Consider the following 10,970-nt stretch of genomic DNA (forward strand, 5'->3'; position numbering starts at 1 on the left):
CTAGTCAAACGCCTTAAACACTTGGTCACGTGCCCACAACCACTGAAGGGAAAAACAGAGTCAAGGACTCAGAGAGCTGAATCCTGGCCAGGTTCATCAACAGTGGGTAATATTTGAATACTGGTAGAAGTCGTGAATGTAACTATAAGAGTTGTGAAACAAAAAAAAACAATCATTTGAAACTATTCAGTGGATCGTTTGAGTTGTTTGAACTAATAGCGAACATAGGAGTTGGGAGGTTATGTTGTGAATGTGGAAGACACAAGTGAGGCCATGCTTTGAGTAGTATGTTCAGTTTTGGTCTCCCTATTATAGGAAGAATGTCAATAAACTGGAAGGAGTGGAAAGCAGAGGCAGCACGGTAGCGTAGTGGTTTGCACCCTACTTTACAGTACCAGCGACCTGGGTTCAATTCCTGTAAGGACTTTGTATGTTCTCCCCGTGACCACGTGGGATTTCCCTGGGTGCTCCGGTTTCCCACAGTCCAAGACGTACCTGTTGCTAGGTTAACTGGTCATTGTAAACTGTCCCGTGATCAGGCTAGGATTAAACTGGGGAATGCTGGGTGGCTTGGCTTGAAGGGCTGGAGGGGCCTATTCCATGCTGTATCTCAATAATATTGACAAGGATGTTTGCCAGGACTTGAAGGACTGAGTTTAGACAGGCTGGGCCTTTCCTCCTTGGAGCAGAGGAGACTGAGGGTGATCATGTAAAATCATAAGGGATATAGATAGGGTAAGCAGTCTCTTTTGCAGGGTTGGAGGATGAAAAACCAGAGGACATAGTTTTAAGGTTAGAGTTGAAAAGTTCATTAACAACCTGAGGGGCAATGTTTTTACACAGCAGCTGCCACAGGAAGTGGTTGAGGTAGAGTTTAGGTGGGATTAGTTTGAATATATATCTTGTTCTGTATTGGCACACATAAGCTGAAGGGCCTTTCTCTGCACTGTGACTCCATGACTCTATGACTAATAAAGAAGTATAGATGTTAGGCAAAGTCATTGTCTGGTGTATTTTATCGTGTGCTATATTGAATAGTTAACGCATTTATAATCCATTCCTATAATTCTCATCCAAGGCCATCCCTCTGGTTCTCCTGGTTAACTGTAAGACCATCTCTCTGGTCTCTCATGAAAGCTCCAAATGCTTTTTAAATTTTGTAACTATGTCTGCCTCTGCTACCTCCTCTGGAAGTTAATTCCAGATTCCTCACTATTCCTATTTTACATTATTTGTTTTTAAAAAAATTATTATAATTTATAATATTTTTTATGTCTTGCACTGTCCTGCTGCCACAAAACAACAAATTTCATGATGTGCACTCAATGGCCACTTTACTAGGTGCCTGCTGTAACTAATACAGTGGCCACTGGGTGTATGTCTGTGGTCTTTCGCCCCTGTAGCCCACCTGCTTCAAGGTTTGATATGTTATGTGTTCAGAGGTGGTTTTCTGTGCACTACTGTTTAACATGTGGCTCTTTGAGTTCCTGTCACCTTCCTGTCAGCTTAACCAGTCTGGCCATTTTCCTTTGACCTCTCTCATTAACAAAGCATTTTCACCCACAGAACTACCATTCACTGGATGTTTTTTGTTTCTTGCACCATCCTCTGTAAACTCGAGAAACTGTTGTGCATGAAAATCCCAGGAGATCAGCAGTTTCTGAGATATTCAAACCACCCCATCTGGCACCAACAATCATTCCACAGTCACAGTCACTTAGGTCACAATTCTTCTCCATTCTGATGTGTGGTTTGAACAACAACCGAACTTCTTGATCATATCTGCATGCTTTGATACATTGATTTGCTGCCAGATGATTGGCTGATTAGATATTTGCATTAATGAGCAGAGTACAAGTGTACCTAATAAAGTGGACACTGAGCGTGTTTGGGTATTTGAGTATTTGACCCTCCGCAATATTCCGCGTGGGAATTTAAACTGGGGGTGGCAGCTTTTTTTTTACGAGGTCGAGTTGCGAGCTCGACATCAACCTAGCACGGATGGAGAGCGCGCTCGGGAGCGGTCTGTCACTGGATCGAACTCGGGAACCTCCGTTCTCGAGCCCGGCGCTGATCTCACTGCGCCACCAGCCGACCCATGTATATCAGTGATAATAAACCTGACTCTGATTCTGAAATCGTTCTCCCCAGACCTCCATCCTGTTCACGTCCCAACTGTTCTTTTCCCTTTCCTTTCTGGTGCTCATTCTCAAAGTCTCGTTTAAATATTACGGAGTGTATCACGCACAGTGTGATTGTGTCTGCTTTTAACCATCTCCTTGCTCTGCCAGCTACCTCTCCTCCTGACAGTAGGTATCAGTGAAGCCCGAAAGGAGAGAACTCATCTCCCACACAAAGTCAAAAGGAGCAAGGATCAATGCCAACTATCATAAATTTGAGCAAAAGAGCAGGCACTTACTACCATTGATGTTCCTTGCAGTAGCTGAAACCAGGAGCAGAGATAGGACCACAAGACGCATCATTCTGACGAGCCTGGGATATCCCGAGAATGGGCTCCAGTGCTTCGGCATGATGTATAAATACACAGCCCTAGCCAATCACATTTAGCCTCGAAAAGCCAGCCTTGTATATATCCTGGGATTTCACACTAACCCCAGTGTTATGTTCTGGGAAAGTAATAAGTATAGTTGGCAGTGTCTACATTTGCATTTCTGTAATTTTATAAAAGTTGGTTAAAGCTCCTGAGGGGTAGAAAGTGACTGAAACAAACATTAATATTTATAGTAACAATAAAGGATTAACCAAGAATGAGAAAGAGTCCTGCATTTACACCTGTGCTGACAGGAGGGCTTTAGCCTGAAGGCCTTGCAGTGCTGGCTTGGGTCTACAATATAAATTGGATGCAGTAGCAGCTGCAGCAGCCCCAAGTCACTGTTGTTATGACCTTCTACTTGTTCTTCAGCTTCAGGGATGTTGTGCTACCTCTGCATGCCTGATAGCTCCTGTGTTTACCTGGTGTTCTGTAAAGGACTGGGCACCTGGACAGGTGTACATCCAGGAGTGCGACATGGGGTTGGAATCAGTACCAGAGTTAGGGGGTGGCGTGGTGGCGGATCTCAGGGAGAAGAGATAGAAGGGTTGGAAAGGAGGTTTCGGGGATAGTGGGATGGAGGATTGAAATTGAGAAGGGGTCAAGGGGTTAATGTGGCTGAGAGCGTGTGAGTATGATTGTGTGTGAGGGAGAGTTTGAGTGTGACAAAATGAATGCAAGTGTGAGTGAGAGAACGAGTAAGAGTGAGTGAGTGAGGGCATAGGCCTACTCACTGATTAGTAAATGTGCAGCAGAGCCAAGTGTGCAGTTGTCCTGACACTTATCACTGCAATAAGACCTGGTTTTGCCAGGCCGCATAGTGGCTGGTGTCCGATGCCATCTCAGAGGCTGAAGAAAACCACGCAGGGCTGACTCCTACACCCCTGAATTCCATGGTGTGATCCAGCACCGAGCGTGAGCCTTGACACAGGTGGTGCATCCGACCCACTGCTGCGTTCCGCTTCCTGGATGCTTGAAAACCCGGTGCGTCTCAGGGTGAATTCTTCACATTTGCAGCAAATGGTGGTTTTATTGTCCCAGTTCGTGGCAGCCCAGGCCGGAGCTCACCCAGTCAGGAGAGAGGTGACGAAGGCAATCTTGACTTGGTCAGTAGAATACAGAGATGGCCGGAGCTCAAAGTGCAAGGTGCACTGGGACAGGAAGCTGTGGCATTGGGTTGGGGATCCGTTGAGATGTCCTGGCACTAGAATTCAGAGCTTCAAGAGGGGAGGTTGACTGGTGTGGGGCTGCTGTATTGAGACAGAGAGCTGGTTGAGAGTGGCGAGCAGATAGTCAGTGGCTTCCTGCTTCGGGACCATGTACTTGTGTAGACAGACATCGTTCTTTAGATGAGTGTACTGTGCTGTGTCAATTGTTGGTTCACCCATCCTGTCAGGAAATGTACAGCAGATTTGACCCACACCAGAGCAGCAGAAACAACTTAGCGGTGTGCGATAATTTTAATAATAACTGGCAAAGCATAAGCCACGAGGGGCCACAAAATAAGAGAGAACGGATACATAATATGACAAGGCAACAAAGTTGTGTGATTCAATGAGCGAACAAGGATTGTGGATGAGCGCTGGGTTTAAATAGGCTGCAGGTGATGAGTTGGAAACGAATGGCAGGTGACTCCTGTTAGCTGGGTGGAGACAGGGAGGTACCTGCCTGTGCAGACCGGATGAGAGGTTGACAGACAGGAGACAGAGGGATGAGCTAACAGAGGAAAGTGATAGCAGTCATGTCTCTGGCTCTGTAACCCAGAAGGGAAGCGAGGAGAAGAGGTGAGCAGAGGTGATAGTGGATTCAATGGTTATGCGAACAGATGGGAACAGACAGGAGGTTCTATGGAAAAGAACAAGATTCCCAGGTGGTACGTTGCATGCCAGGTGCTAGGGTCAGAGACATCTCGGATTGAGTCCATAGCATTCTTAAGTGCTTGGTTCACATTAATCATGAGGGATTCTGGAACATCCTCCTCAATATTGGCTGCCTGCAGAAATTTGTGCTTATTTTACCTTTGCTATATGACACAATGAAAGCCTTGGTCATAACTAGGGTGAAGGCAGGACCAATTAGGGATAAAAGAGGAAACGTGCCTGGAGCCGGAGGAGGCTACTGATGCTTTGATCTGTAAAAAGTGGGAGGAATCAAAGGAGCACAGGAAAATTTCTATCAAGTGGATCAGAGTGTCTGTGTAGGGGAATTCACTGGGTCTTTGTTAAAAAAGAAATAGAGGGCCCGAAGACTTTTCTGATGAGGTTGAAGCTGTAAAGGAACTACAAGTCCGCTGGTTGAGACCAAGGTATTCGGAGTTATTGAAATGGTGGAGGGCGTGCAAAGTGTCCCAGATGTAAGAGGGAAGGGATGGGACAATGGGAGGCAGGATAGAATCCAGGCACAAAGAAATGAATTCAGTGCAGCAAGAGCAGGCAGAACCAATAGGTCTAGCAGGACAGTCCTGATCACGGATCTTCAGTAAGAGATAGGAGCAGGAAGTGCAGGGTTGGAGCACTATGAGGTTGGAAGCTGTGGAGGGGAGATTTCCTGATATGATGAGATCTGTAATAGGCTGAGAGATGGTGGCTTGATGTCCTTGCATGGAATTAAAGTCTTGAGTTATTGTATGAGAAGGTATGAGAAAACTGGTGTCTGGCCCTCGCAAGGTTATCATCTGTGTGCCAGACCACAATGGCAGTGCAGTTATCTGTGGCTTGATGACGAGGCTGAGATTGGGTGAAAATGCCTTGTTAATGAAAAAGGTCAGAAGAGAATGGCCAGACTGGTTCAAGCTGACAGGAAGGTGACAGTAACTCAAATAACAGCAACACACATCAAAGTTGCTGGTGAACGCAGCAGGCCAGGCAGCATCTATAGGAAGAGGCGCAGTCGACGTTTCAGGCCGAGACCCTTCGTCAGGACTAACTCAAATAACCACATTTTACAACGGTGGTGTGGAGAAGAGCATCTCTGAATGCACAATACATTGAACCCTGAAGTGGATGGGCTACAGCAGCAGAAGACCATGAACATACACTTAGTGGCCAGTTTATTATGTACAGAGTGTACCTAATAAAATGGTCATTGAGTCTAGGAAATAAAATGATTAGTTACACAAATATTTAACTTGATTGACAATGTAGTTACTTTCATACTCAATCTATAGGATGAAACTTTTTTTGGTAGATAACAACTGTGCAAATTTTTAAGGACATTTGATGCTTACAGGAGTTCGACTGGGATCCCTTGTCACCTCATCAAGAATGACAAGGAATCGTCAGCGGGTCAGACAGCATCTGTAGAGGGTGAAACACAATTAATGTATCAGGTAATTGCCCTTCAATTAGAAAAGTTGTGATGTAAGATTTTCAATCAGAAACATTATCCGTTTTTCAGTCCACAGATGCTGTCTGACTTGCAGAATATGCTCAGTATTTTTTTGCTTTTATTTCAGATTTTCAGCATCTAACCTCTTGTTGGGAATCAAAACAGCTTGTACACTGGTTAATCAGTTAATCTGGCTTGTTATTTAGTTTGGTTTACTAGTTAGGACCTCATCGATCTGCCTGACAGTTCCACAGCTGGTGCTGACATTGAAAATAAACCAGTGATAGCGGAACAGCATTGAAGGTCTGTAATCTATGGGAAACATTCATTAAACCACATGATATTCAAACAAATTAATCGCACAGCCGAAGATCATGTGCTTCTTGGAAAGAAAATATCTAAACAGTTATTTAGAAAGTATAAATAACTGCATGTGAATTTCGTGTCTGTGCACATGTGACATTACAGAGATCTCACAGAAAGTATCCCAGACACACCTGTTCATGCAAATTACCTTTAATATATCCGAGAATCACCTAAACACATAAGAACCTACAAATTCCCAGACACACTTTTACGTGCAGAGAAAAAAATTCCTACCATAGGAAGCCTCATCCAAACGGAGACCACACAATCTGATCCACACACTGTAATCCTCACAAAGTAGTGCCATCACTCGAGTTGAGTAAGATGTTCTCCTAAGGGTTGTCAATTGGTGGGCCTTCAGGTGGCTGTGGAAGACAATCCAGGATTCTCATGTTCTGAGGGGCTTCCAACCTTCAGAATCCTGCCCACTTGATGATTGCCACAGGACTTAATGCAGGATGTAGGGTTTATTCCCTTAATGGAGAACGCATGTGATTGACTGTGTCTAACATGGGGAGGCTGATGCATGGGCAGCCACCACACAGTCCTTGACAGATCGGGGTCAGAGTTCAGTGGCATGGTGTGCAAGATGACTGAGGACCGTTCACTTCCGCAGCCTTCCTCTGTCGTCACTGTCGTTATCAGACCATAAGACATAGGAACAGAATTAGGCCATTTGGCCCATTGAGTCTGCTCTGCCATTTCATCATTGCTGATCCAGTTCCCTCTCAATCCCACTCTCCTGCCTTCTCCCTATACCCTTCCATGCCCTGACTAATCAATAATCTGTCAACCTCGGCCCTAAATATACCCAATGACCTGGCATCCACAGCCATCTGTGGCAACGAATTCCACAGATTCACAACCCTCCGGCTAAAGAAATTCCTCCTCAACACACACAAAATGCTGGAGGAACTCAGCAGGCCAGGCAGCATCTATGGAAAGAACACAGTTGACGTTTCGGGCCAAGACACTTCAGCAGGAGACTTGAAGGTCCCGATGAAGGATCTCGGCCCGAAATGTCAAATATACTCTTTTCCATAGATGCTGCCTGGCCTGCTGAGTTCCTCCAGCATTTTGTGTGTGTTACTTGGATTTCCATTCAGTCCATCAAGTCTGCTCCACCATTCCAGCATGACTGACATATTAACCCTCTCAACCCCATTCTCCTGCCTTCTCCCCGTAACATTTGACACCCTGATTAATCAAGAACCTGTCAATCTCAGTTTCAAATATACCCAATGACCTGGCCTCCACAGCCATCTGTGGCAATGAATTCCACAGGTTCACCACCCTCTGGCTAAATAAATTCCTCCTCATCTCTGTTCTAAATGGACATCCCTCTATTCTGATGCTGTCCTAGACTCCCACACTAGATGAAACATCCTCTTCACATCCACCCTATCCAGGCCTTGCAAGATTCAATAGGTTTCAATGAGATCTTCCCTCATTCTTCTAAACTCCAGCGAGTACAGACCCAAAATCATCAAACACTCCTCATATGTTAGCTCTTTCATTCCCGGAATCATTCTCATGAACCTCCTCTGGACCCTCTCCAATGCCAGCATATCCTTTCTTAGGTAAGGGGCCCTAAATTGCTCACAATACTTCACGTGAGGCCTCACCAGTGCATTATAAAGCCTCAGCTTTACATTCTAGTCCTCTCGAAATGAAAGCTAACATTACATTTGCCTCCAACCTGATGGCATGAACATTGACTTCTCTGACTTCTGCTAATGCCCCACCTCCCCCTCGTACCCCATCCGTTATTTATTTATATACACACATTCTTTCTCTCTCTCTCCTTTTTCTCCCTCTGTCCCTCTGACTATACCCCTTGCCCATCCTCTGGGTTTTTTTCCCCTCTCCCCCTTTTCCTTCTCCCTGGGCCTCCAGTCCCATGATCCTCTCATACCCCTTTTGCCAATCACCTGTCCAGCTCTTGGCTCCATCCCTCCCCCTCCTGTCTTCTCCTATCATTTTGGATCTCCCCCTCCCCCTCCCACTTTCAAATCTCTTACTAGCTCTTCCTTCAGTTAGTCCTGACGAAGGGTCTCGGCCCGAAACGTCAACTGTACCTCTTCCTAGAGATGCTGCCTGGCCTGCTGTGTTCACCAGCAACTTTGATGCGTGTTGCTTGAATTTCCAGCATCTGCAGAATTCCTCATGATTGCATTTGCCTTCCTTACCACCAGCTCAACTTGTAAGTTAACCTTTAGGGAATCCTCCATGCATACTCCCAAGTTCCTTTCCATCTTTGATTTTTGAACCTTGCTCCCATTTAGAAAATAGTCTACACTTTTATTCCTTCTACCAAAGTGCATAACCACAGACTTCTCTACACTATATTGCATCTGTCATTTCTTTGCCCATTCTCCCAATATGCCTAAGTCTTTCTGCAGACTTCCTTCCTCCTCAACACTACCTGCCCCTCCACCTATCTTTGTAGCATCTGCAAACTTGGCCACAAAGCGATCAATTCTATCATCCAAATCATTTGACATATAACGTGACAAGAGTCGGTCGCAACACAGACCCCTGTGGAACACGACTAACCAGCAGCAGCCAATCAGAAAAGGCCCCCATTTATTCCCACCCTTTGCTTCCTGCCAATCAGCCAATGCTCTATCCATGCTAATATCTTTACTGTAATACCATGGGCTCTTATTAAGGAGCCTCACGTGTGGCACTTTGTCAAAAGCCTTTTGAAAATCGAAGCACACACCATCCACTGACTTGCCTTTGTTTATCCAGCTTGTTATTTTCTCAAAGAATTCCAACAGATTTGTCAGGCAAGATTTCTCCTTGAGAAAACTATGCTGACTTGGCCAATTTTATCACGTGACTCCAAGTACCCTGAAATCACATCCTTAACAATCGACCCCAACATCTTCCCAAACACTGAAGTCAGGCTAACTGCCTATAATTTTCTTTCTTCCGCCTCTTTCCCTTTTTAGTGGAATGACATTTGCAATCTCCAGTCCACTAGAAACGTTCCAAAGTTTAGTGATTCTTGAAAGATCATTACTAATTCCCCCACAATGTCACAACCACGGACTCTGCTGCGGGGTCTACACACCCGCGCAGGCAGGCTGCGGAACAGGTTCAGCAATCACATGCGTGAGTGTGCACGTTACAGCTAATTACTGTTTCATTATGGTGGTAATTAACTCCTTTCTTTTCATTCTAGTCTTGTGAAGATTTGGTTAAAAGTTCAGCTATGCTTATGCTCCCTGCTTACCCTTGTCCTTGTCTGGGAAAGTGGACTACCGTTTTGACAGACACTTAACGGAGTGGTCGTCATTTCGTATTTAGTTACTGCTTCCAACTGCAGTGTTGGCATTTAACTTTCAGTTTTACAGTTTTAATTAACGGCCCTGTTGGCATAGCATTTATTGTTTTTCTTTTCTTTTAAATTCTGCAGAAGTTCTCATTAAAGTCAGTGAACTGTCGACTCGCTTCAGTATCTCTCTCTGCACTTGGGACTTCTCCAGATGTTTTGGCACACAATCTCTTCAGAACCCTGGGGCGTAGTCTATCTGGTCCAGGTGAATTATCTACCTTCATGTCTTTCAGCTTCCCAAGCACCTTTTCCTTAGTAATGACAATTACACTCACTTCTGCCTCCTGACATTCTTGAATTTCCGGCATACTGCTACTGTCTTCCACAGTGAAGACTGACACAAAATACTTATTAAGTCCTCCACCATTTCTTTGTCCCCCTTCATTATCTCTCCAGTGTCTTTTTCCAATACTTATTAAGTTCTTCGCCATTTCTTTGTCCCCCTTCATGATCTCTCCAGCGTCTCACCTTTCTTTTACACCTTATCATTTTTTCAATAACCCTTCATACCCTCTTTTATATTATTTGCTAGTTTACCTTTGTATTTCATCTTTTCTCTCCTTATGTTTTTTTTTGTTGTCTACTGTCGGTTTTTAAAAGCTTCCCAACCCCCACTTCCCACTAATTTTTGCTATATTATATACCTCCTCTTTTGCTTTCATGATTTCTTTGACTTCCCTCGTCAGCCACAGTTGCCTCATCCTCCATTTAGAATAATTCATCATCTCTGGGGTGTATCTATAATGTGCCTTCCAAATTGCTCCTAGAAACCCTAGCCTTTGCTATTCACCATCACTTCTGTTAGTATCCCCTTCCAATTAACTTTGGCTAACTCCTTGCTCATGCCTCTGTAATTCCCTTTACTCTGCTGTAATACTGATACACTTGGCTTTAGCTTTTCCCTCTCAAACTGCAGGGTGAATTTTATCATATTATGATACTGTCTCCTAAGAGTTCCTTTACCTTAAGCTCCCTAATCAAATCTGGTTCATTACACAACCTCCAATCTAGAATTGCCTTTCACCTAGTGGGCTCAAGCACAAGCCATTCTTAAAAAGTCATTTTGTAGGAACATAAACATTTATGTTTATATGTTTACATATTCATATGTGCATCTAACAATAAAGTTAAAGCAAATGAAGTGTGAAGATATCAGAATCAGACTCAGAAACAGAATAATTTATTATCACCTACTTAAACGGCATGAAATGTGTTGTTTTGTGGCAGCAGTACAGTGCAAAGACATGAAAATTACTATAAGTACGGCAATAAAAAGGAGGAACAAAGTGGTGTTCATGGGTTCATGGACAATTCAGAATTCTGATGGTGGGGTGGGGGGGGGGGTGGAGGGGAAGAAGTTGTACCTGAATTGTTGAGTGAAGG

The sequence above is a fragment of the Mobula hypostoma genome, chromosome X2 (genome assembly GCF_963921235.1).
Source record: "Mobula hypostoma chromosome X2, sMobHyp1.1, whole genome shotgun sequence".
Classification (NCBI taxonomy): domain Eukaryota; kingdom Metazoa; phylum Chordata; class Chondrichthyes; order Myliobatiformes; family Myliobatidae; genus Mobula; species Mobula hypostoma.